At 39.2% G+C, this 25,721-nt stretch overlaps 1 protein-coding gene and 1 long non-coding RNA gene across 2 annotated transcripts in view; one reads left to right on the forward strand and one right to left on the reverse strand.

Annotated features, from left to right (window-relative positions):
* The window catches only part of LOC120558406 (complement receptor type 2-like), a 153,770-nt gene that overhangs the window by 98,035 nt on the left and 30,014 nt on the right, over positions 1-25,721 (forward strand). The window lies entirely within an intron of this gene.
* On the reverse strand, positions 17,944-18,565 carry LOC120558409. The gene is made up of 2 exons (XR_005639113.1): positions 18,241-18,565; positions 17,944-18,143 (listed from the first exon to the last, which is right to left on the reverse strand). It is a non-coding gene; the product is annotated as an uncharacterized LOC120558409 (long non-coding RNA).

Consider the following 25,721-nt stretch of genomic DNA (forward strand, 5'->3'; position numbering starts at 1 on the left):
CAGTTAGAAGTATGCAAATTGAATTAAATTGTAACCATACACTGCCTTCAGCAGCACACTCTTGCACCACATATGCACCCCACACTACTGCCACCTCTACTGAGCTATGTAGATTTTGATTACATTAATGGACATTAGGGGTGGGAAAAAAATCAAATCATATCTATCGTGATTTTTTTTTTTTTTTTTTTGCGTGAGATGATTTTAGAATTGATTCTTTTCCCTAGAATCTTTTCTTCTTTTTTAAACCAATGATTTACCTAAATATTTTGATTATACGGCAACTACATCATCCGTTTCCAGCAAAACGGAGCAAAAGCTGAAAATTCATCTTATGTACTTCTTTACAAATTAAATCATTGCCAGACTGACTGACGTGATGCATTGTTCGTAGAAAACAATTTTTGGAAGTTTTGGAAATGTCTCATGATATTGTGTGTAATTCAACTTTTGTTTTCGTTTAAAGAAGGTGGAAAAATTGCAATACTCAATACTATCGAATCACAATACTTCAGAATCGCAAATCAAACTGGCAGCCATGTATCGTGAAAGAATCGAATCTGGACATACGCGTATCATCTCAGCCCTAATGGATATACATTTCTTTTGATATTTCCTTTACAGCAGACCTGCCAACATGTACGCATTTTTCGTACTCGGCATGCATTTTTGACCCTTAAGTACGCTTGTACGATTCGCTGCTCTCTAGGTACGCATTTTGTTGCATCTCGCATTTCTCCGGTTTCAGTTTCTATGCAATCTACATCTATGACGTTGATTCTGCCGCTGAGAAGTGGAGTGAAAAGTTTTCGGCCAATCAGAGCGCTCCATTTTAACCCTCCGCCCACCTGCCCCTCCTAGCCAAATGCTTCGCGCGTTTAATTCAATTCAGTGCCTCAGCAAGCCAGGCTGTCCAGATAACTGTAGGCTTGCATGCCATGGCTGAACCGCCTCAAAAAAAGGTTCGGAACGATTTCTTAACGGGAGAGATGGCCTTTCCTCCACATGTCCAGGCTACCTCACATAGACAGTATATGGGTCATTCTACAGATTCGGTGCCATTTGTGATTGAGGAGGATGAAACAATGAACATTAAAATCTTCAGCTTTTTTTTTATTTGATGTGACAAAGTAATGTGTGTACTTGACAGAAAATACCTTTTCCCATCTCAACGTAGAGTATTAACTTATTATTCTGCATTATTTTCTCAAACAAGTCCCAATTTAATTCAACCCCGTCACAGTCATTTTGTTATTCAACTATTAATTTTTCCAATAAGCTTGAGATCAGCTTCTGGCATAATCTCACAGTTTAGATGTCCCTTGTAAATAATGGCATATTGTAATTAAAGAAAAATCAAGGAAAACTGACCAGCACCATCCTTTCCAGTTTACGATGAAGAAATTTCTAATCCAACTCCACATTTTCGCTAGAAATGTGCAAGAATGCTGCGTAATTCGTGACAAAATTTAAATAGACTTATTTACCCTGATTTAATACACACAATAAAAACACTATTGATGTTATATTTTGTGTATTTAATACAAAAATGTAAAAAAATAACCTTGTAACAGGGATGAATGCACCGCAACAGGGTTGAAAATCATGTAACAGGGTTGAGTGAAAAGCATCCCATGTGATATGTTTTATCCTTCTTTTGTGAGATCACTCACATGTTGCCATTTTCTAAACATTTTTAAACTTACTGTCAACATATCTAAACAATCTAGATGAAATCTAGACAGATTAAAACATTAATAAACTGACAACAGTTACAACATTTAATTGATTTCATAGAAATATCCAGAGTAATGGCAGGAATGTCTGTTTGAACATTGAGCAACCAAGTGAAAGATAAATCATTCATGGTAATTATGTTACCTGTTGAGAGGAAATGTGGCTACGTCTGCATCGTTCTTCAGATCTTTAAAATCCTGCAGCCACGCCACCTCTGAAAAGCCACTCCATTATTCACGGAGTTTTGGAAAACTTTTCTGCAGCTCGTGCGCGGGGAGGGGGGAGGGGAGAACGCTATATATGCGTGTGCGTGCCTGAGCAGTGATTGACAGGCAGATAGACCACCCTGTGGCCCTGATTGGAGAAAATCGACCGGGGCGGTGGAATTTTTCCAATGGCACTACAGGCTGTAGGAGGTGCCAGAGGAGCAGTCTTTTTTTTTTTTTTTTTCTTTCTTTTTTTTTTACATAATTCATGTAGTTCTACTGGAACATAGGGTCAGTTTCAGCAAATATGACAGAAAGTTAGTTTTATAAGACAGATCTGTAAATCTGAGTTTCTCCACTAAGAGTCATGTTAAAGCACCACTTTAATTCTTGTGTTTACCAGAGATGTGCTCGTACGTTTCTTGGAAATAAGTCATTCAGCATGAAAAAAGCATAAAACATGACTAATCGACTAAAGAAATCTAAGTTGACCAAGACCAAAACGACCGATTAGTTGACTAATCGACTAAGAGGGAGCAGCCCTACCATTTTCACTTACCATTTTTAACTTATTATTTTCAATAATTCCTTGTACTTTTAGTTAATACTGTAAAACCGTAAACAACAAACATTCACATCAACAAGAAAATATGATTGGTATTAAGCAATATACATTAAATATTGCTAAGATTTAACAGCTATTCAACCCCGTAACATTGAAAAATGTGATAGGGTTGAATGTGATAGGGTTGTAGATTTTGTGCTAATCTGTTGCTAATTCGGGATGCTAGCAGCTACCAGTGTGCCACATGGCCTTATTCAATTCAGACAGTTATACTTCATAGCTATAAAAACAATTTTTGGTAAAATTTTCTTAACTATGTATTTCCCGCCCAACAGAGTTGAATACCTGAGATTGACAAGGCCCATATGTGCTTAAAAAACATGAAATATTTATAAAAAGTGAGAGAGCAGCTTACCACTTGTCACACCAGGCTTCTCTGAAGACTTTTATGATGTGACTCCCTCATAAATTTTGTCTAAAGGATCAAACCATTATTTCATTGTGAGTGGGGGAATTGTTGCGTTACGAGGTTGAAAGAAATACAAGGACAGGGGTAAAAGCCTAAATTTCTCTGACAATAAAATGTCTTTTGCTGAGAAAATGCATTATGCATGAAAAGGGGGCATATACAATTAATTTAAAAAAAAATTTTTTTTATTATTTAACACTGTGTACTCAAAATGAGTCACGCCATTTGCATGATGGTCAATGGGGACAGGCGAAGTTCTTAATACTCTTAAGAAAAGCAAACATATAAGTATTGAAATTCATCTCTGTTTAAACGAACACAGTCTCATAAACAAATACTCCCCACCCCCCGAAACATAATGATATTAAACATAAATGGATGATAAGGAAAAAGCGTTCATAGTGTCCATCAGTGATGGGAGTAACGCGTTACAATTCAGTGGTTGAACTGACTGCAGAGATACATTTGCGACACGGATATTATTTTCCTGAGTTGTTTACGCTGCGTTGAAGCGAGCTGTCCCGTCACTGTTCCGTGGTCAGAGCCAGAACCAGATGGTAACGGACAACATCTGTGTCCTGTCAGTGGCAACAGCAATGTGACCCAGCAACTGACAGATAACATGTCGGGAATTAATGTTTAGTCTTGCTACACGTAATATTACATTTTATCAGCGGTGGAAAGTAACTATAGCCTTCCGTCCGCTTCTTTGATTCAATTTTAATTGGGTATTTTTTCATTTAATCCTACTTATTAGGCTACTTCTAGTCCACCACAATTCAGTCAAGTAGGCTATTGAACATTTTACTTAACTATTTATTTTATAGCTTTAGTTACTTTGCAGCATCAGATTAATAATACAAAATAATATGAATAAATTATGATGTATTAAAGTGGTTAAAGATGAGACTTTGTTGACCCCGTGGTGAAATTCACAAGCTACCTGCCAAGAATACTTCTGCTTCTATTTTGATAAAAGTAACGCAAAAGTAGTATAAGCATTAAAATTCAGAGACAGTAATATTGTAATATAACTAAATTACTCTCAAATGACAGTAACTAGTAATCAATAATGTATTACATTTTGGAATTAACTTGCCCAACACTGGTGTCAATAGGCTAGCCTATCACACCACCGTCATTATTATTGGGGCCACTTGGAAAAGTGCTGGAATGGCTAGAAAACTAAAAGGTTTTAGAAAGGCCAGGTGCTGATTAACGTAAGACAAAGGTAACAGTTAGGCTAATTACGTGATGTGTTGGCAACTGACATAATGCAATGTCACCCATGTCAAATTTTTAAAAGTGTATCTGAAAATATCTGACCCATGTTATTTATTAGCCTATAATTGTGTCTCTGTCAGGCTTCAATCTGTGCTTTTTTAGTAGTTGTTTTAGGCCTATTTAAAGTTGCTACATGAGTAAATCATTACTTAAACTACTTCATTTCCCTTCAGTAATCAGAGGAAGGCTACGTGTTAACCTGGTCTAACTCTCATCTTTAACACAGAAGTACTTAGGCATATTTATTAGCTCTCTCTGCCTCCTGTTGGTTAGACTAACAAATATTTGGGCACAAAATATTGGACAGGATATAAGAAAACATTTGTATATAGTTTCACTACATGTACAGCCATTCATCCACTCCTCTACACCGTAATAATAATTTATTGTAATCTAGAAGGTAGTGATGAGCCAAACAATGTATTTTCAGGTGGAAGAAGTTTCCATGGGCTATGCCTCCTGTACAACAGTTTGTTTTCAATTCAATGTTAGGAGTGATATCAGTAATTGTATAACATTTATGGTCTACTTGTATATGGTTATGGAGTAACTAATAAATCTTGATTGGTGAAATGATATTATGTAGTGTGGTGTTAGGTATCTCATAGGTTTCTAATTGGTGAGTGCAACGGTGGAGCGTATATTGGCGGTGGGCTGTCGGTGATTGGTATGCGCGCGCGGCGGGGGGGGGTGTTGTACTCAAAATGTCTTCAAGGTTGGCAGGTCTGTTACAGGTTCAAGTAGGTAACTTTTATAAAAAATAAATTTTTATGTTGTATTTGCTGAAACACTCACTATATCCTGACAGACGTAATGGCATTTTCTCTCCACCTCGCCCAAATTTAAACAACCAATCGCAGCCGAGGAGCCTTAATGCAACGCAGTCACTGTTTATGAACTGCGATCAAACTGCTGAAATAGATAGCGCTGATCAAGTATGAATAAAAAATTATGTTACTGTATTTCTCGCCTCAGATGTTGTCATTTCAACATATTTTAGTGTAACTCTTCCTTAACGCAAACACAATGGATCCAGTATGATCCAAGATATATTAATTAGGGGTTTGAGCCCGAGGGGGGCCAGGAGCTGCGTATGCAAGTCAACACTGCTCCCAGTACCAGAAATATAATATTGAAATTAATCATAGGTATATCATAGCTTTTTTTTGCTTTTTCAGATAAAATCTTGACTCAACAGTGGTGATATAATTTTCTCAAAATGTGTAAAGCTAGGGGTGGGAATCACCAGACGCCCCACACTACGATATTATCTCCGTATCAAGATACGATATTGGGATTTTAAACATATTGCGATATATTGCAATTTATTATCTGAAAGCAATTGATTTTGTTACTTTAGTACAGGGGTCAGCAACTCTTCCAATTAAAAGAGCCATTTTTGGCCCAAAATGATTCAAAGAAATCTGAAATCTATGATTCTTATAATGAAGGTAATTAACTCTATTTAAGTGTAAATCAGCCTATCAACATGACTAATAGGGCATTCATTAATATGGTGAGGTTTGTTGCCATTTGAGAGTGACATATCTTAAATTTTCTGATCAATACAATGTCATTGACAATTTAGTTACAGAAAAGCTGCTTTGATATTCTTGAACCAATACTTCATGTATCACCATTTGTGAAGGACTTTCCATGGCCTTTTTACTCATTACAATCTCCTGAACTGCCACAAAACCAGCAACACTAGTGAGAGTTTGGAGATTTAAACAAATTCATAAAAGTACATTTGCTCTGCTTTCTGCAGCAGTTCTGATATTTTTCTCTTAGTTGATGCATATTTTAATGGATTGAAATGTAAGCTTAAATGGAGAATGTAAGAATGACTTTAGGCCTACAAACTACACACTAAATAAAACTTAAAATGCAAAACAAAAAATAACCATTATTCACTTCCATATAACTCTTTGTCAAAAGGAGCCACTGGAGAGGGGCTAAAGAGCCTACCTCTGCTCTGGTACCAACAAGTTAAATACTGATATGCAATTTATATAATAAAAGATTGATACTTGGCTTCTGCCATGAAAAATATCGCGATACTAAGCTGTATTTATTTATTTTCCTGACCCCTACAACACATTAGATTCTTTATTGTCCTTTTTTTCAAGTAAATTTGTTGCCACAATCTGTGCAGAGCCTGACCTAAATACATAGGTACATGAATACATTATACACCACAACATGACTACATGAAAGACATCAGATACATTTATACAAACATGACCATTACCGATGTGTTTTGTTGAGTGATGTTATGGCAGCTATAGCCATTACCAAACAGTTTATCATAATGAATGACCCTGGTAAAATAGTCATTTTAATTCATTTGTTTTTTAACAGTAGCAGATTAGCACCACTGTTTGACACAATTCTGTCCTTATTGTTTTTTTTTTTTACAGACAATCACGGACATACGTTGGCTATAGGCTTGGGTGTAACTGTTTTTCTTGGTAAGTTTCAACTTCATCTTTGAACAGTAGATCAAGATTGTAAAGCGGTAACGTTGACCCAAATGAGATCATGATGCCCTTACAAGAACCACATGGTCATACTACAGTAGATATGGTGTTCTGGAGAGGGCATTATGTTCTCATCTGGGTCAAAAAATACCATACTAATGTATTAATGGCTTGATGTGTCACCTTGTCACTTACTGTTTGTGTTTTGTACATATTGTTATGAAAGGTGCACCTAAGGTTTAAATAGGTTTAAAGGTTTAAAAAATTTTTAAAGCAATAATTTCATAAAAGCAAAGCCTTTTGGGATTACCAAAACCATTTTCATTTTCTTACACAATCTCAAAAACATTTAAAAAATTTTTCTCATTAAAATAGTCCTCATTGCTGTCGTTGTTGGAGCCGTGGTATACATCAAGAAACGACGGTAAAAAGTTGTCTTATTTAACTATGCCGACTAACTCTTAAAATGGCTTTGTCCCTGTCATGGCTTTTCCGACCTTTTGTTGATGTCTGCTTTGGATCTGGTCAGCATTTATTTTGCTAACACTCCCTCTGTCTGTCATGTCTTAAGTGTTGCATGGATGGTTGTGCATGTGCATTTGTAACGCTTTTTTTTTTTCTGAAGGTTTTCTCTACCACACAGTTTCAACGTTGTCATAAGGGGGCGCTGTAATAAACCCTCAAAACACTCTCTTACACAGTGCTGGAGATCGCTCTGTAGAAGTTGCGTTTGGTGGTTTTAATCAAGTGTTGATAAACTTGTCAGTCAAGTCATGAAGCAATTTTTAAGTATTAACCATAAGTTATGCAGTTTTTTTGTTAATACTCTGCTGCATTGAATTTTTCCATGGATGTCACACATTTGCGTGACAGAGGAAGTAAAGGTTCTAGTAATAGAATGGCATATAAATTACGTTTCATTTAGTGTGGCCCCTGAATGTGAAGTGAAATAGATGCTTTATATTTTAATCATCTATGAACCATTTCAATACTTTGGTTTTAATTTAATACTGGGTCACACTGCGCCCAGCTTACGAGCACCTGTCAGGTCAGGAATGTCAGCTTGCAGAAAGCTACTGGTTGCATTGCAACTAGAGGCACCTTGCGAGTGTCACAGAAATGATGTCCTGTCATTATTGCTAGTGTAATTTGCAATCTTGATCTTGGGTGAACGGCACATAATGTCATGGAAAGGATTTTTACGTTGACTCATTTCTGCAAAAGGAGAAAGTAGTGGTGGCTGCTGGTATGTCACATTTTTGGAAATGTTTCTGAGGAAACCGCTTTTGTTGTGTGTTCCTGTTGGTGTAGTTTGTGTGTAATGAAATATGATAGAAATGTGACAACGGAGCATTTGGTGGTATGATAGTCTATTTCCTTCTGCTGAAGAGGTTGTGTTCTTTACACACTTTGTGAACATTAAGTTATTATTACAATAATCAAATTTCAAAGTTTGGAACACCAGGCCACATGATATGAATATAAACCGGCTGTTTGAACTTTTTGGTGAAGGGCTTGTGTCTGGGTGTGGGTCTTCTTTAAATATGGGTGGTCTTGTTGTCTTTTGGATGAAGAGGGTGTTTCTCTGGACTTCCTTAAAGTGATGGTTCGGAGTAATTCACCCTAGGGTCCTTTGCACCATGACCTCGAGCCAAACACCCCCCCAGAAGCTTTTTTCACCTGGGTCTAACATTGGGAGAGTTAGCGTAGAGTAGCGTTATCAGCTGAATAGCTTAACGCAGGGGCTAATGGACCCACGTTTGTATCTCGTAAAGTTACCCCACTAATAATGCCCGAAATGATTACCAACGTTACAAGTAGTACAAATAGGTTATGCACTCATAAAACGATGGATTGGAAAGTTTGTAAAGTACACCAGAAGTTTATGTAAATAACACTTGCCTGCTGGCTTCTGCTCTCTGCTGTTGTTGTTGCTGCTGTAAGACGAGTGCTTAGGGACGTCTACAAATTACAACACCGAAAAGAGATGCAACAAATATATTTATTAATTTAACTTTTTTTTTTTTAAGTAAGTGCTGTAGTATAACTAGCAGGAGACAAGTAATAATTGAGGTAAGTTTGGAGACATTACCTTATTTAATCATTGAATTAATAAATATTTTTATAGTAGTAATTTGTAGACGGCCCTAAGCACTCGTCTAACTGCAGGTAGCAGCAGCAGCAACAGAGAGCTGAAGAGAGCAGGCAAGTGTTCATAAACTTCTGGTGTACTTACAAACTTTCCAATTCATCGTTTTATGAGAGCATAACCTATTTGTACTACTTGTAGACGTTTGGTATCATTTCGGGCATTATTAGTGGGGTAACTTACGAGATACAAACGTGGGTCCATTAGCCCCTGTGCTAAGCTATTCAGCTGATAACGCTACTCTAGCTAACTCTCCCAATGTTAGACCCAGGTAAAAAAAAAGCTTCTGGGGGGGTGTTTGGCTCGAGGTCATGTGCAAAGGACCCTAGGGTGAATTACTCCGAACCATCACTTTAAAGTCTCCTCACTTCTTATTTGCCTGGTCGTACATAAGCAGCAATGTTGACCAGTCATTATTGGATTACAGCTTTGGGAGAGGTTCTCCTGACAATGTGGCTCCAAAAGAGAGAGAGGATGTAGAACTCCCGTTACAAGGATAGACTGCCAAGCACAGCTGAACTCATTTATGCCAAATAAATGGATGGTAATGTTGACAGATGCTTTTTATATTTCATACTCCATGTCCATGTTGTATTACTAATGTTTTTTTCCTTCTGTATTATCTGCAGCAATTAACTTACATGTTTGACACCTGCCTGTGTTACTTCTCTTAAAACCCTTTTTTCTTTCACAGGGCTGTATGGTTTTATTTTTTTATTTTTTTTACAATTTGTCTAAAATTGTCAAATTAAAATTTCCTTTCTTTGCTTTTTTGTTTCTGTAGTAAGCATCACAGTCCTGTATCTCCAACATTACTAGAAGCAAAAAGGGCTGGTTGAGAAGAGGACTTCTCTGACTGATCTGTGCCGTCCCTGTGCACAGGCTCAGGGAAATCATCACCCCCCCCAAACCTTTTTTTTTTCTTCTTTTTTTTTTTTTTTTTACAACATCACAGCAGAGTTTCCATGCCGCAGTTATGAAGGAACGAGATTTCTTGTATATCAGAGGCTTGAAGGGGCTGTACTTGAAATACTGAAACAACAGTGGGATAGGGTTGCCTCCACAAGGCTCTCACAGAACGTTCCCCAATGTCTACGTTTTTGTTATAAACCGTCTATTGAAACAGAACAGAGAAATTAGGATAACACACAAAAGGCCGTTTTATGGTTCTACGCAGCTCCACGCAGAGCTTTTGGCTAGTGTGCGTGTGTGTGCGTGTGTGTGCGTGTGTGTGTGTGTGTGTGTGTGTGTGTGTGTGTGTGTGTGGGAAGTGTGTGTGTGTGTGTGTGTGTGTGTGTGTGTGTGTGTGTGTGTGTGTGTGTGTTGTTAGTGTGTTAGAGTGAGGGGAAGTGAGAGTGGACGAGCGTTAGCATGTGCCGAGTCTAGAGTCATAATGACAGAAACAAAGTGTCTCCCCTGTTCTTTCTGACCACGGTGGGAAATCTGGAGCAGGAAAAGTTAACCTTCTCCTTGATTTCATGTTGTTTATGGAAAAAAAAAAAAATGAGTCAGGGGAAATGCAACGCTACCAAGCCATGGTTGAGCGACGTGTAGTTAAATTTTTCGAGAGGTGCACGTCAGGATAGGTGTAGGGTCCGACATAGACGCAGAGGGGTCTGTGGGGGTACACCGTCGATTCTACGCAAAAGCATAAAAAGGCCTTAAGGAGTGGGACTTCATTATCTAAGGACGCCATTACTCCCACTATATCTTCACATAGCAATTATTTGTTTGCTGCTATATTAATGGTCTGAATGTCGAGTACGGCCCCTTTAAACCCCATGTTTATTTTAAGCTTTTGCACTATAGCTTAGAGCACAGCTCAGCTTGCCCATTGCAGCTCAGTTACACCGATGGCTTGAAACAAGCAAAATCAGTAGAGTAGACCCTAAATACAGCTGTAAGAATTTAATAGTTTTTGTAGAAACTTTAAAACCGATCAATGTCTATCAGTTTCAGTTTTTTTTGCTTAAGAACACAGTGAATTTGCCTCTATTTACTTCTTTAAGAAATGTCACCATTTGTGTAACTGGAATGGATATAATAATACATTGTGTAAATGAGAGGCTCCTTGCCGATAAACCAGTCCTCCAGTCTTGTAAATAACAATGGGATCTGTGAAACCGTTCCAAGCAAAGTACCTAACTAAAAGGCATGTTCCATATGCTTTATTTAAAAAAGTGTTTTAGCTTGTTTGTCAGTTGTTGAATGTTTGTTAATAGAGGCTTAATTGTAGGCCTACCTTAACTGTGTATGCTTAATAATTTGTCATGTTTAATGGCATTTTTGGCACATTGTTTGTCTGTTGTCTGTTGTTTAGCTTCACCAAATGAAGTTAAAACAGTTTTCTCTGACAAGGAACAATTTAAGTTAATAATTAAAAGAAATAATAATTGATCAGGTATTGGTTTTGTAGACATCTCTCTTCTAGAGTGTCAGATGAATATTTGTATACCGTCACACTACCCCCCCATACTTTAAGAGTATTAGGACACTATAAAGCTGAATAGATTGATTTCTGATTTGAAAATGTTGCACTTGCCTGGCTATTTATCTGTATTTATCAAACTAAATTGTGTCAACATCTCAGTGAGTTTTATATTATGTTGAGGCAAGCTTTTATTTTGACATCACTCTTTGTAATTAATTGTTGAAATAAAACAAAATGGACTATTTATTACAATTGTTGCCTGTAATTCAGCCATTCACTCACACACTGTAGGCCAGGTGTGGCCAACCATCTGGAGTCATTTAAAACGTGCTCTGACACATGGACAACCAGGGATCAAACTGCCGAGAATAGTATGTTATTACTAGGACTGTCAAATGATAAAAAAAAAATTTTTTAATCGCTGAATTTCTATAGTTAATCGCATGTTTTATCACATGATTAAAGTTCTATTATTTTGCATTTCAGAACTGTTTTTAAGTACATATTAACAATGGAAAGCAATTATCAGTGTATCTTGATTGGGAATCAAATGAATGCAAGGAAAGTTACTTTATGAACATGATTTTAAGATTTGTATTTCTTTATTTACAGTAAACAAAAGAAAAATGTCACACATTTGAATCTAGAGTCAATATAGTGTGTAGGAATCTAGAGTCAATATAGTGTGTAGGAACTCCTAAATAATTTTGATTACTTACTGATGTCCAGTGATCACCTTGGATCACTTTGCAGCAGTTCCAGTTGGGCTGCTTTCTCCGTGTCGTACAGGCTGTGTATGCGTGAAACTACTGTCCCCCTCGACGGCAATGTATAAGACGGGTCAGAACATGCCAGCCATAGTCTTTAAAACCCGAGTCTTCTACGATGCTGACAGGTCTGCAGTTAGTTGCCACCCATTTCGCAAGAGCGGTAGTAATGTTTTGGGATTTGGTTTCATCCACAGGTCGGCAACCAGTACTCTCCAAAATAGTGCTTTGCCTGAGCCTGCTTGCATCAACCTGAGTCACGTTAATTAGCTCGTAGCTGGTAGCTCAAGCTTGACGTGCTTCGTGATATTTTAATTCAGCTTTACACAATGTGCATATGGCTTTCGACCTGTCCGAGAGTTTTGGAAAATAAAAAGCGCCATTCAGAATTGTGTTGCTGCTGTCTTTCTCCATCATGGTTTCATCCATCACCTGTGGATGGAACCAAATCCCCAAAAATTACTACCGCTCTTGCGAAATGTGTGGCAACTAACCTCAGAGCTGTCAGCATCGTATTAGACTCGGGTTTTAAAGACTACGGTTGGCATGTTCTGACCCGTCTTATACATTGCCGTCGAGGGGGACAGTAGTTTGACGCAGCCTGCAGCAGCAGGATGTGTTATGAGGAAGTATGGCAAAGGGTCAAAATAGTAGCCGGTTAGGCACGACGCGAAGCAGAGTGAAGTGAAAATAAATTAACAAATGGCAGCAAATGATTAATGCGATTTAAAGGGGTGATAGAATGATTATATAGGGTATTTCACACTGTTCCTTATGGTCTCCTAATGGGGTATGTAACATTGTTTGGGCTGAAAATGGACTGGTTGATATTTTATTGGCCCTTATGCATCCCTGTGTTTTGGCCCTATTTGTAACAAGAGCTTTTCTTCCAAATATGGTATGGTCATGAATATTTAGATGAGCTGCGAAATTATATTTACAGTTTGAATTTCGTCACGCCACTTATACAACATCATTCCCCAATGTCTTATAAAGCTAACCGTTGTGTCCGATTTGATTTTAAGGCATTTTTATGAACGCGAGGCGTCTTTGTAGGACGAGCAGCTGCTTGCTATATGTCCCATTCATTACAATGGGGAAATACCGCAGCTAGCTAGCTACATTGTCGCCATAACTAAATTATATTTACAGTTTGAATTTCGTCACGCCACTTATACAACATCATTCCCCAATGTCTTATAAAGCTAACCGTTGTGACTTTTGTTGAATTTCTTCGATATACTATACATATACTTTTTGTATATATATTATACAGGGATTAAGCCGGGATATTCAGGTTATCCTGGATGAATTTAGCTTTGACTTGGTTGCACAAAAGCAGGTTGAATTAAACCCAGCCAAGTAACCATGGAGATTTATCCTTTGCAGCTAGCCTGGTCCAGAGCAGGCTAACAGCCAGGCTAAGATTAATCCTGGAGTCTGATGTGTTAAATCAGCTGACGCTCTGATCCGAAATAAACGTGTTTAACAGTTATTCCGTTGTCTTCTGAATGTATTCTGCTTTATTTTTATTAACATGCATTACTTGTCACTATTGCTGTCACGAGTTTGATTTAAATCCTACTGCTGCAGTTGTTGAGACACGGATTCTAAAAGGGGACTTTTAGCATCAATAATGACGACAATGGCACCTGATCAAATGTCCTTCTTAATCATTTTATTTTGGGGCTGTCACTTGTCATCTTGGAGCTTGGGAGTGAGAAAAAAAAACATGAATAATAATATGCTTACAGTGTGTATTGAAGTCACTTCTTTTTCTAGTTTTTGTCCAGTCATGCTTGTTCTGTATGAACATTAACTGTAGAAAGATATTTAGAAGTAGACATAGCTTATGGAGATCTGTGCATATGGTTGTAAAACATATTCTCGCAAGACACTTTACACTAAAACCAGCACATTTAGCGCATAAAAACAGATAGGCTACAGCAATAAAACCAACACATAAAACAAGCATATTAAAGCAATTAAAACGTGGAGTGACTAAGTAGATTTTTTTTTTTTAAATCCATACGTATTCAGTCGGTCCGCTATTGTCTGTCAGGCTTTTTTTCCGTTTGATAACAGCCGTATTTCCCTTTTTGCATATTATATGTTTCACCTCCTCGTAAATTTCCATTAGAAGCGCGGCGCTGCTCAGCGGGTGAAACATATGCTGCACACGCGCTTTTTTCCATTTCTGCATCAGTAAATCTGTGATCGATACCGTGGTCTATTTAAGAAAAGCGTGAACGCGTGCACTTATCCCAGCTATGTACACTGGCTTGACATACAGTGTGCGAGCGAGTATTCGGCCCCTTGACGCGTTCGACCTTTTGCCACATTTCAGGCCTCAAACATAAAGATATAAAACTGTAATTTTTGTGAAGAATCAACAACAAGTGGGTCCCAATTATGAAGTGGAACGAAATTCATTGGCTATTTCAAACTTTTTTAACAAATAAAAACTGAAAAAGTGGGCGTGCAAAATTATTCAGCCCCTTTTACTTTCAGTGCGCAGCAAACTCTCCAGAAGTTCAGTGAGGATCTCTGAATGATCCAATGTTGACCTAAATGACTAATGATGATAAATAGAATCCAGCTGTGTGTAATCAAGTCTCCGTATAAATGCACCTGCTCTGTGATAGTCTCAGAGGTCCGTGTAAAGCGCGGAGAGCATCATGAAGAACAAGGAACACACCAGGCAGGTCCGAGATACTGTTGTGGAGAAGTTTAAAGCCGCAGTTGGATACAAAAAGATTTCCCAAGCTTTAAACATCCCAAGGAGCACTGTGCAAGCGATAATATTGAAATGGAAGGAGTATCAGACCACTACAAATCTACGAAGACCGCGCCGTCCCTCTAAACTTTCAGCTCATACAATGAGAAGACTGATCAGAGATGCAGCCAAGAGGCCCATGATCACTCTGGATGAACTGCAGAGATCTACAGCTGAGGTGGGAGACTCTGTCCATAGGACAACAATCAGTCGTATACTGCACAAATCTGGCCTTTATGGAAGAGTGGCAAGAAAAAAAGCCATTTTTAAAAAAAAACAAAAAAAAGTGGTTTTTTTAAAGCCACCCCCCCCCCCACACACCCAAAACCTGGAAGAAGGTGCTCTGGTCAGATGAAACCAAAATCGAACTTTTTGGCAACAATGCAAAACGTTATGTTTGGGCGGAAAAAGCAACACAGCTCATCACCCTGAACACACCATCCCCACTGTCAAACATGGTGGTGGCAGCATCATGGTTTGGGCCTGCTTTTCTTCAGCAGGGACAGGGAAGATGGTTACAATTGATGGGAAGATGGATGGAGCCAAATACAGGACCATTCTGGAAGAAAACCTGATGGAGTCTGCAAAAGACCTGAGACTGGGACGGAGATTTGTCTTCCAACAAGACAATGATCCAAAACATAAAGCAAAATCTACAATGGAATGGTTCACAAATAAACATATCCAGGTGTTAGAATGGCCAAGTCAAAGTCCAGACCTGAATCCAATCGAGAATCTGTGGAAAGAACGGAAAACTGCTGTTCACAAACGCTCTCCATCCAACCTCACTGAGCTCGAGCTGTTTTGCAAGGACGAATGGGCAAAAATGTCAGTCTCTCGATGTGCAAAACTGATAGACATACCCCAAGCGACTTACAGCTGTAATCGCAGCAAAAGGTGGCGCTACAAAGTATTAACTTAAGGGGGCTGAATAATTTTGCACGCCCAATATTTCAGTTTTTTATTTGTTTAAAAGGTTTGAAATATCCAATAAATTTCGTTCCACTTCTTGATTGTGTCCCACTTGTTGTTGATTCTTCACAAAAAAATACAGTTTTATATCTTTATGTTTGAGGCCTGAAATGTGGCAAAAGGTCGAAAAGTTCAAGGGGGCCGAATACTTTCGCAAGGCACTGTAGCTTCACCTACTTATCCTGGCTCGGCAAACGTGCAACCGATTAAGCCGCGATGAGTGGATCACACTAAGTCAAGCTGCGCTTTTTCAGTTATCCTGGACTTCTTTATTCTACTTTTGTGCAATAGGCCGCCGGAGTGCTGTGCCACAACACACAGCGACACTCTTGCTAGTATGGAGTCCAAACTTAGCGAGTTATCCGCAGAAGTGTGTGCACTAAAAACTAAGTGCGATGATCTGGAGGCAGAGAAGACACAACCTTCGCATACTAAGCATACCTGAGGGAGCTGAAGGGTCTCGTCCTACTGAATTCATTGCTCAACTACATCAGGATATGCTGGAGTTGGAAGAGAAGCCTTTACTCCACAGGCTGCATCGTTCTCTCCGTCCAAAGCCGAAGAAGGGAAAGCCACCGTGAGCATTTGTCATCAGAGTCCATTACTACCATGTCCTTGACCAGATTCTCCGACGAGCAGCTGAGGCATCTCTATTATCACGCAATTGGGTGGCAGGCTGTCTATCTTTCCTGACTTCACGGCGGAAAGAAACGTGCAGCATTCGTGTCAGTAAAGAAGATTCTGCATGAGCACCCTTCAATCAGATTCAGACTTTTCTTCCCGATTGAACTGAAAATAACGATGCCTTGAGGTGAGGTTCACAAATTCACTGATCCAGATGCAGCGATGGCCTTTGTCAACACTGCAGTGCATGAACCAGCAGAGTAGTGTAAGATTGTGGTAGGCTATGCTTTTACTGTGGAAATCCGTACCTTTGTGTAGGCTACTTTTTAGAGGCTGTCTAGAGAAGGTCGTAAGTGGCACGTCACAAGTGTCAATCAGTTAGCCTAATCATTCATTTGAGTAGCCCTCATTTATGCAAGTTCTGCAAGCATTCTTTATTTTTTATGTTTATTATTGCTAATGTGGATTAAAGGAGAATTCCAGTCAATTTCAACACATAGCACGTTTCTAAATTTGGAGTGCTGTCAGTAGCGAGAAAAACGAAAACAATCTGTGTTGCCTACACTGCGTTATCTTCTACTACAGTTAGCACCCAGGAGGCTGAAACAGGGCAAGTTTTAAACTGCATTTTTATCTATAGCATGTTGAAATGTATTACAAGTGCCTACTTCTTCCAAGTGATTTAGTCAACAGTGGAATCTGACTGCAGTAGATGTGGAAGAAATGCATAAAAGTTTTGCTAATTCCGCTCTGTTTAGTTCCAGTGTTGAGACGGCAAGACGAGTGCTTCGTAAAGAAAAGAAATACAAAAATATTAACAAAAATAGGCACAATAAGTGCTGTAGTACAACTAGCAGGAGACAAGCTATAATTGAGGTAAGTTTGGAGACACTACCTTATTTAATCATTAAATTAATAAATATTTTTGTTGTATCTCTTTTCGGTGTTGTAGTTTGTAGACGGTCCCTAAGTCTTGCCATCTCAACACCGGAACTAAACAGAGCTGAATTAGCACACATTTTATGCATTTCTTCCACATCTACTGCAGTCAGATTCACTGTGTTCACTCGGAAGGAATCACTTCACATGGGTAGGCACTTGGAATGACATTTCGAACATGCTAAGAGGCTAAAAGCACGTTTAAAACTTGCCTCCTGGGTGCTAACTTTAGCAGGAGGATAACACGGTGTAGGCAACACCGATTGTTTTCGTTTTTCTCGCTACTGACAGCACTCCAAATTTACAAACAACAGAGCTACGTGTTGAAATTGACCGGAATTCTCCTTTAAAAATACTGTGCTTTTTGTAACCTTTACATTTGACACATTTATAGCACTTGGCCCAGTGGGCGAGTAGTGAGTTAGTATCAAAGTTTTCTTAGGGAGTTTGATGTTGTGTTCGTTAAGGCTCTGACACACCAACCCGATTATCTGTTAAGCTTGGTGGGGACTCAGGCGCAGAGACGGACACACGGACAAAGAGGGTGTATTAAGATGTTGTTTATTCAGCGTGTTTTGGCTGAGAGAAAACAGTTCAGGGTGGAGCAGCTTCAGACCGGGATAGGAGCTGAGTGGGGTGGAGAGCCAGTAGCACTGAGAGCTGGATGACGAGGATATCAGACAACAGATGAGCAGGTTGCGGCGTGGGAGTGGCAGGCAGGCAGGCAGCAGGAACAGACAGGATCTGATCGAAGGAGAGACAGGTTACAAACGTGGCAGAGACAACTATAATGCTGAGAGGGTAACAACTGAACTGAGATCGCAGTATGGAGCCAAGTTACCACAGGTGGTGTAGGAACGAACTGGCGCTGGAGAGGTGGCCAGCCCGGGTAGATAACTGCTTGTTGATTGGTGACAATGAGCTGCAGCTGGAGGTAACTGAGCAGGTGAGAGAATGGCCACGCCCCCTGACCTAGATCCTCTGACTGGGCTGCACAGCAGGAGGAGACAGACACAGACAACACACACAGGGAAAAAGGGAAAAGGAAAACAAGCGGGGACAGGAACAACAGTGCCGGACCGTAACATTATCGGCCGTAGGACAGTCTGGCGAGGTCGGTGACTCGAGTCTGTTCGGTGTGTTCCGTGCCGTTGGGAGTCGGAGGAGCCGTCAGCATCCATTTTGGCCGATTTGACTTGTGGAATCAGCCAGTGGGCAGTCGGACTCAATGACCAATCTGATTGGTGGAGTGCTAGCCCTTGACTAGCGAATCAGTGCTTCTTCCACAAGAAGAAGCCCGAGAGCTGACAACGCCAGTATCTTCTTATTACTAGCCAGGGACGGACTGGGGCTAAAAAACAGCCCTGGAATTTCTCTCAAATAGGCCTATCATCCGGCCATTTGCGCGTAGCCATGCGCGACAGACACTAGCCAGGATGTCCTGATACTATGCCACAATAGTGTAGCCTATCAGACAAGGTATTCATAGCAAGTAACATCTCAAATGATGATGGGGTTGTGTTTATTAATGAAGCCTCAGCCTTCAAATAAAAACAAAAAATGTACAATGCCATTACATCTGCATTGAAAATAAAATACAAATAATGAAATGTCACTAGCTACAGAAACCCCAAATTACACAAACTTGTAAACAGTACAGAGTATTACTGACAACACTTTCAGAGATAAAGTAGGCTACTTGCTGTACCTGAACATGGGGATTAGATATATTGTAGGCCTATACCAAAACTACACTGAGAGTGTTAGTTATTATATACTATAACTATTCAAATATAAATGTATATAACATGTGTTACTTTGTGTTAAAGAATTAGCATTGAATAACCTATTTAATATTTTCTCAATGTCATATTACACTTTTGATTCATATTAAGGCTGTGAAATGATGAAAATGACTAGGCCCTATCAATGTTCTCTGAAGCTTTCACAACCAACCACCAGGTCTTTGCCAGTTCCACAATAGTAAACACAAATATGAAAGAAAAAGATAAAGATTTATTTTTACACGTAGCATATAAGTGATTGTATTTGTGCCCCCTGCTGTTGGCTGTTAATATCACTTTAATAGACTTTTTTTGTGCCGACGGCCGTCAGTTGGACGGCCGTTCTGGACTTTTCCAGAACGCACAGATTGTCAGTCCGTCCCTGTTACTAGCCATCGTATTTTCTTCCGTTCAGCGAGTAATGACAACGACGATCCTTCTTGACTGCTATCAACACTCTCTGATGAAAACAAGGACTGACAACAGCGTGCTCTGTGTTTACCATAGACAGTATGTAAGAATGGACCAACAGATCCCGTTGCTCTGGACGGAGACCAGTGAAGCTAGCTTTACTGCGCAGCCTCCAACTGAGAGAGACAACGTAAATGTGACGTGAGCAACGTGTCTGAAAGTCTTCTGGTAGCTGTGCCAAGAAAATCATCATCATATTCTTAAAAAAATATTACAAATTGCTTATGAATGAAATTATAATTAGTAATTAAACCTAAACAGCTCATGTAAGTCGAAACTGCCTGCGAGCTTCTCCTGTATTCCTCTACTGTGTGACACAATCGTTAGCCTATTTTTACAAAAACGTCTGCTACGGAGCCATAACGTGAGGTACAAGGTAATGGAGCCTTTTATACATTGTCGTGTTTCCTTAGAAATAAACAATGGACAAATAGAGTCTTTAAACACTTCAGATGTAAAGTTATTCACTGTCAAGTGATGTCAAAATGAATGCTAGTCAGTGGAATGCTAACGGGAGGTGATCTCTTTGTAGCATCAAAATGGCGCCATAGGAGGTTTGAGTTCTGAAGTGAAGCTTACCCCCTTGGTGTTTACTAGGTCTAGAGAGATCATTTCCATCATTTCCGGATTAATTTTTTGGGCAACAATACAGATTAGCGCCGCCTGTTGTTATGGAGACGTATTACGGTTCAGTGTGTTCCGAGGCACTTTTTTGAGAGACGGGAGCCGACTGATCAGTCCGACTGCCGCTTCTGCCGGGGGTCGGCTGTTGGTGTTTCAGAGCCTTTAGGGAGACTAGGTGCGCGCGTCACGTTTAGACGCTTTGTGGTTTGTCTCTTTGTCTGCATGTTTTACCAGTCATTTTGTTTCAATCTTTAGTTTGTGTATGGTATATATGATATATACAAAGGTAGCTTGTGACAATCCTGTGAGGTTTCACTTGCTATTGTATCACACGTTTGCTGCTTTATCTTTCCGGAGTGTCTGTTTGCACCCCCGGTACGAATAGCCTCTCTTGATGTAATATGAGCTCACAAAACAGTCCTAACACACTCAAATTTACTAGCTGGAATGTAAAAGGACTGAATCAACCTGTCAAGAGAAGCAAAGTTCTTTACCACCTTCAAAGTATGGCTGGGCGATATAGAACAAATCTGATATCACAATATTCTTGACAAAATACCTCGATATCGATATCACGGCAATATTCTAGGGTTGACAATTGGTGCTTTAAAAAAATATCTTCACACTTATATTTTAGATAAATCATCAGTAATATGGACATAATGTCTAAGTGGGGAAAAGGCAAATAATAGACCAGCTAGAACAGTCTGGTAAGTTCAGAAAAGTACATCACTTTACTGTTATGCAGCCTTTAAAACCAGGAACAGACCCTTATCTCATATCATGATATTACGATATCCAGAATCTAAGACGCTATCTAGTCTCATATCACGATATTGATATAATATCGATATATTGCCCAGCCCTACTTCAAATTATGGGGACTCATATTGCTTTCCTACAAGAAATGCACCAAAAAACAGATAATCACTCTTTGTTGCATAAACGGTGGGTTGGTCAGATGTATCACTCACACTACAGCTGTAAGGCAAGGGGAACTACAATTATCATACACAAATCTGTGCCGTTTACTTCATCAAATACCAAACTGGATAAAAATTGAAGATATGTCATAGTAACAGGTAATCTCTATAATACCCCAGTGATCTTAGCCAATGTCTATGCCCCCCAATTGGGACGATGAACAAGTCCTTTTTGTCTTCTTTCCAAGATATGCAATCTCACTGCCTCATTTTGAGAGGTGACTTTAACTGCTGGCTAAATCCTTCTTTAGACCGCTCATCTATGAATATGAAGCCTCAAACTAAATCAGCTAAACTAATTGTGTTTTTAAAAGAGTTTGCTATGTCTGATGTCTGGTGTTTTCTGAACCCAGCAAGCAGAGCTTATTCTTTCTTCTCATATATGCACCATACTTTCACACGTATAGATTATTTTTTATTAGATAATTGACTCCTCCCTGATGTGTAATCTAACCCCATAGTTATCTCTGATCACGGCCGTGTGACATTAGAACTTAACTGGAAAGGTCATATAAAGCCACGTCCACCATGGCGTTTTAACACCTGGCTATTGTCAGATGATGACTTTTTAAAATTCATGTCCACTCAAAGTGATGTGTAAATAAAACTGAGGAATCTTCCCCCTCTACCCTTTGGGAAACATTTAAGCGTACACCAGGGGTCATATGATCTCATATGCCAGCCATGAGAAAGGAATGAGAGAAAAGAGAATGGCAGATCTAATGTCTCAGATCTCACCTCTTCTCCTTCCCCAGATGCATATAAACAGAAACTTGTATTACAAGCTGAATTTAATAACTTGTCAAGCACTCTTGCTTAAGATCTGCTTTTTAAATGTAGATATGCTCAGTACCAGCAAGGTGGTAAGTCCAGCAAGCTGCTAGCTCACCAACTGCGCCAAAAAGTTTTGGTTCTGTGAAAAATGTATTTCCTAGGTGAGACTTTTATACTCCATCAGAACTAATAATATAAATTCTGAATATTTTGGTATCCAGCGTGGTACCAGACTTACTTTTCGCAGTCACCATTGCGCTTCTTTCTATAGCTTTACGTTCCCATCCACAAATCTCGAATCTTAAGGGGTGAGGCTGAACAAAAAGTAGCACTGTACACAGATGATCTGCTCCTTTTTCTCTCCAACCTCAGTTTATCACTGCCAAATGTACTTTCCACACTGGAGGCATTTGGGGTAATTTCAGGCTACAAAGTCAACCATGACAAAAGCGAGCTATTCCCTTTGAATGCAGATGGGCACAACTTCCCATCACAAAAAGTGCCATTTAATGTAATTTCTAATAAATTCACATACCTAGGTATTCAAATTACAGATACCTTTGAAAACATCTTTAGAGCAAACTTTGAACCTTTTCTTACTAGAACCAAACAAGATCTAAAGCGCTGGTCCCTACTTTCCCTATCTGTAGCTGGACATTTTAACTCTATTAAATGAATATTTTACCAAAATTCTTTCTCTTACCTCTTTCAATGTCTACCAGTCTACTTAACAAAAGCATTCTTCCGTAAACTAGATAGTTTGATATCAGAGTTCCTATGGCAGGCATGGCGTCCACAACTTCGCAAAGCTTACTTAGAAAGACCAAAGTGTCTTGGTGGCAGAGGTGGGTAGTAACGAGTTACATTTACTCAGTTACATTTACTTGAGTAAGTTTTTGAAAAAATTATACTTCTAGGAGTAGTTTTAAATCACTATACTTCTTACTTTTACTTGAGTAGATTTGTGAAGAAGAAAATGTACTCTTACTCCGCTACATTAGGCTATAATGAGCTCGTTATTTTTCTTTTTACCTCTTTGGTATTCTATGCGTCATTGTTTTTATCCCCCCCGCGTACGCCTCATTTTAATGTTTTATTTTGACAGAGAGAGAGACTTCCGCTAAAGGCTCTACCACGTGACTGTGTTTCACCAATCAAACGTAGTTGTGCAGTCTCGTCACGTGCCCATACTCAAACTCAGCGGCGGGGACGGTGACAGACGGGTTAGTTTACAGTCGCAGCAAAACAAAAATGCCAATGTCAGAATCAACCATCGGCAATGCAGACACAGACGAGGAGGAACAGCCCAGAAGCCAGATCAACATGCCCTGGATTTCTTTCAGTTACCCGGCTTCACCTAACCCTAACAACCGCAGTCCCGCAAGCTGTTTCATGACCACTGACATATACAACGGTGGTTAACGACTAGTTCAATCAACCCAGGGTTTCCCAATCTAGCGGCACGTGTTCACATAAAAGAGGTGATGTTTGCACAACACAACCAATAGCCACATATTTTACATAAGAAGAGCAAACTATAATTCTACATAAATATGAAGAACACAGAAACGGTTTTACAGGCAAAACGCAATACAGTCGCTGCTTCCTAAAACAGGATGACAGCTGGCAAAAAAAATAAATAAATAGCCGACGCTTAGATGCGCACAACTCTTATCAATATCACTTCCCCATCAGTCAGGCACAAGATCTGACCATAATTACACTTGTACTTTCCATAAAATGCCGTTGCTTTAGCCTTTTATTTCAGTTGCAACCCTGGCAGAGGTAGTGATCGTGAGAGCAAATAAAAAATATAAAAAACATATTTCAAACCGTCGTGCACATTACACACAGCAAATATACCCATCAGGGAATGTTAACGGGACTGTCGGTCTCTAAATGTTTTTTGTATGAGCTCTCTCTCTCTCTCTCTCTCTCTCTCTCTCTTCGCCTGATCTAAGAATGGTGAAGCCGTTATCAATAGAGTATTGATTGGTCAGTAGGCGGTGCTTTTACACCGGTTGATCTCTGATCTCCAACATAACCTGCTCCCGACCAGGTTAGGCATGAGTTACCACGGCGATTGAACCCAATAACAAGTGATCCACCTTTGTGATTGAAAGCATGTTTACCTTAGTAAAAGTACCAAACAGAAGCTTACATTACCTTGTTCTAGTTCTGCCTGCAGAGCCTGGTAAAAAAAAGTATAAAGGTTTGGAAATTTGTGTTACTTGTGCTTATGTATTATTATTTTATTGATTTTATTTTTTAAGTACTTGAATTTACCTGGATTATTTTAATTTAAACTATTTTGTAATTAAATAATTAATTTAAATGTATTTAATTGATTGGATGAACTATAATTTGCCTAAATATGATTATTTTGTATTTTTGTCCGTCTGATTGAATGCTTGTTAAAAAATAAATCAGACCTTACTCAACAGTTACTCAGTACTTGAGTAGTTTTTTCACCAAGTACTTTTTTACTCTTACTCAAGTAATTATTTGGATGACTACTTTTTACTTTTACTTGAGTCATATTATTCTAAAGTAACAGTACTTTTACTTGAGTACAATTTTTGGCTACTCTACCCACCTCTGCTTGGTGGTCTTGTTCTACCCAACTTCCAATACTACTATTGGGCTACTAATTTGTGTGTGATGCACTACTGGCTGCAAGCCACCAATCCAGAACACACTGCTGCCTGGCTTAGTATTGAAGCGGCTTCCTGTAAACCATCCTCTCTTCCGGCACCCTTATACTCTCCAGGAAACTCTCCTACTGTACGATACACAAAGAACATAGTGGTAGGACTACTCTCAAAATCTGGAGGCAATTCAAATTTAATTTTGGCATTCTTCCTTTCTTGCTTCATGCCCCTTTTAAACAAAACCATTCATTCCCCCCATCGTTGATGGGCAAGGCCTTCTCTGCATGGGTGCAAGTAGGTATCACTTATTTCAGTAATTTGTACATAAAAGGAACCTTTGCCTCATTTCAGCAGCTGACAGCAAAATTGTCCTTGAAAAAAAAGTATTTTTTTTCCAATATTTACAGATCCGTAACTTTGTTCAAGCTGAAATTCCTAATTTCCCCTCAAAACCACAAGATACACAACAAGACATATTTCTAGAACCAGTTTTTAGAGAGGTTTTCATTTCGTACATGTATGGTAGAATCTTTTCTGAATACAATCATTCCTTGTCTTCCATTAAGACACTCTGGGAACAGGATCTTGCAGTGTTTGCTGAAGATATTTGGGAGAGAATCTTGTATCGTGTCCATTCCTCCGCTTTTTGTGCCAAACATGGACTAAAACAATTTAAAATTCTCCATCGCACTCACTGGAGTAAAGAGAAGCTCTCTAGGATTTACCCTCACGTAAACCCCCTCTGTGATTGATGCCAACAGGCTCCAACCTCCTTAATTCATATGTTTTTAACTTGCCCAACTCTCCATAATTTTTGGACTGACATTTTCAATACCCCATCTACTAAATGTGCCCTCTGACCCTATCCCAGTAACTATCCTGTTTGGAGTGCTGCCCTCTACCCTAGTGGTGCTTAAATTTAAGGCTGATTTTAGAGCATTTGCCACCCTATTGGCTAGGAGATTGATTTTACTCAGATGGAAATCCTCCACTCCTCCCACAGTTTATCACTGGCTGAGAGATCTTTTATCCTAC

This window comes from Perca fluviatilis, chromosome 5 (assembly GCF_010015445.1).
Source record: "Perca fluviatilis chromosome 5, GENO_Pfluv_1.0, whole genome shotgun sequence".
Lineage (NCBI taxonomy): Eukaryota > Metazoa > Chordata > Actinopteri > Perciformes > Percidae > Perca > Perca fluviatilis.